At 54.0% G+C, this 2,500-nt stretch overlaps 2 non-coding genes across 2 annotated transcripts in view; both read left to right on the top strand.

Annotated features, from left to right (window-relative positions):
- Positions 1–262: 262 nt before the first annotated feature.
- On the top strand, positions 263–2,072 carry LOC144423642 (small subunit ribosomal RNA). Its single transcript, XR_013476107.1, has one exon. It is a non-coding gene; the product is annotated as a small subunit ribosomal RNA (ribosomal RNA).
- Positions 2,073–2,370: 298 nt separating this feature from the next.
- Positions 2,371–2,500, top strand: part of LOC144423457 (5.8S ribosomal RNA) — a 154-nt gene continuing 24 nt past the window's right edge. The window contains exon 1 of the ribosomal RNA XR_013475951.1: positions 2,371–2,500. This exon is cut by the window's right edge and continues 24 nt beyond it. This is a non-coding gene — a ribosomal RNA (5.8S ribosomal RNA).

A 2,500-nucleotide genomic window follows, 5' to 3' on the forward strand; every position in this document is an offset into this window, starting at 1 on the left:
ATTGTTATGCCCGGGTTTTAGGCACCGCTGCAGGCGGCCGGCAGAGCTCTTGTTTGTGCGAAACTGAATGGATCGAGCCCGAGAGAGGGCGAGCAAAGAAAAAACGCAAATCGCTCCGCCTGGCACTGCCGGCGAGAGCGTGGACGTCGCGGCCAGCGACTGTCGAAGCTGAGTACGGCCGCAGGCGATCGCCTCGGTCTTAAACGAATGCGACGAGCACGCGCCGGGCGGCCCAGCAAGGGCCGAGCGCAGCTGTCGCAGCTATCTGGTTGATCCTGCCAGTAGTGATATGCTTGTCTCAAAGATTAAGCCATGCAGGTGCAAGTACGAGTTCTCGTAAAGCGAAACTGCGAATGGCTCATTAAATCAGTCTTGGTTTATTTGGTCTCGTAAGCGAAGTGGATAACTGTGGTAATTCTAGAGCTAATACATGCATTGAGCGCCGACTTCGGGAGGCGCGCTTTTATCAGATCAAAACCGACCGGGTTCGTCCTGTGACGTTTGATGACTCTGGATAACCACGCGGATCGTACGGTCTCTGCACCGACGACGTATCATTCAAGTGTCTGCCCTATCAACTGTCGAAGGTACGCTACGTGCCTACCTTTGTGATAACGGGTAACGGGGAATCAGGGTTCGATTCCGGAGAGGGAGCCTGAGAAACGGCTACCACATCCAAGGAAGGCAGCAGGCGCGCAAATTACCCATTCCCGACACGGGGAGGTAGTGACGAAAAATAACAATACAGGACTCTAACGAGGCCCTGTAATTGGAATGAGTACATCCTAAAACTCTTAACGAGTATCCATTGGAGGGCAAGTCTGGTGCCAGCAGCCGCGGTAATTCCAGCTCCAACAGTGTATGCTAAAGTTGTTGCGGTTGAAAAGCTCGTAGTTGGATTTTGGGCGAGCGCCGCCGGTCCGTCGCAAGGCGTGTCACTGGTTGCGTTCGCCTCACCTTCGGTTCTCCGTCGGTGCTCTTGACTGAGTGTCGGCGGTGGCCGATAAGTTTACTTTGAAAAAATTAGAGTGTTCAAAGCAGGCTGTTCGCCTGCATAGTGTTGCATGGAATAATGGAATAGGACCTCGGTTCTATTTTGTTGGTTTTCGGAGCACGAGGTAATGATTAAGAGGGACAGACGGGGGCGTCCGTACTCTGCCGTTAGAGGTGAAATTCTTGGATCGGCGGAAGACGAACTACTGCGAAAGCATTCGCCAAGAATGTTTTCTTTAATCAAGAGCGAAAGTCAGAGGTTCGAAGACGATCAGATACCGTCCTAGTTCTGACTATAAACGATGCCAACTAGCGATCGGGAGGCGTTACCATGACGACCTTTCCGGCAGCTTCCGGGAAACCAAAGTCTTTGGGTTCCGGGGGAAGTATGGTTGCAAAGCTGAAACTTAAAGGAATTGACGGAAGGGCACCACCAGGAGTGGAGCCTGCGGCTTAATTTGACTCAACACGGGGAAACTCACCCGGCCCGGACACAGGTAGGATTGACAGATTGAGAGCTCTTTCTTGATTCTGTGGGTGGTGGTGCATGGCCGTTCTTAGTTGGTGGAGCGATTTGTCTGGTTAATTCCGATAACGAACGAGACTCTGGCATGCTAAATAGTTACGCGACCTTCTCGGTCGGCGTCTAACTTCTTAGAGGGACTAGTGGCGTTTAGCCACACGAGATTGAGCAATAACAGGTCTGTGATGCCCTTAGATGTCCGGGGCCGCACGCGCGCTACACTGAGTGAAGCAGCGAGTGTCTAACCTAGGCCGAAAGGTCCGGGTAACCCGTTGAACCTCATTCGTGATTGGGATAGGGACTTGCAATTGTTTCCCTTGAGCGAGGAATTCCCAGTAAGCGCAAGTCATCAACTTGCGTTGATTACGTCCCTGCCCTTTGTACACACCGCCCGTCGCTACTACCGATTGAATGGTTTAGTGAGATCCTTGGATCGGCCCCGTCGCGGCTGGCAACGGCCGCGTCGGCGTGTCGAGAAGACGATCAAACTTGATCATTTAGAGGAAGTAAAAGTCGTAACAAGGTTTCCGTAGGTGAACCTGCGGAAGGATCATTACCGAAAGTGGTGGTAGGCCCCGGCCGACCGCGCACTTAATTGTCTTTGGGTGCCGCCGAGAGGGCGGCCGTCAATCGGGGTTCCGCCCCGTGCGACACGCGTAACACGTTGGCATAGCAAGGCAGCCGAGTGCGATGGTGGCTTCTGGGCACCGCGCTCGATGTGCCGCCGGCCCAGCCCGGCGGTCGCTCGGTGCCGTTTGTTGGTGTTTTTGTGCAGTTGTTGTCGGTGGTGGTTTTGTGGTCGATCCCACAGTGTGACGTCCGCGCGCTTCGGCGCCGGGCGAAACGTCGAGGACGACTCTTAACGGTGGATCACTCGGCTCGCGAGTCGATGAAGGACGCAGCCAAGTGCGAGAAGTAATGTGAATTGCAGAACACATTGAACGTCGACCTTCTGAACGCGAATTGCGGTCTCGGGTCAATCCC

The sequence above is a fragment of the Styela clava genome, chromosome 5, assembly GCF_964204865.1.
Source record: "Styela clava chromosome 5, kaStyClav1.hap1.2, whole genome shotgun sequence".
In the NCBI taxonomy this organism is placed as follows: Eukaryota; Metazoa; Chordata; class Ascidiacea; order Stolidobranchia; family Styelidae; genus Styela; species Styela clava.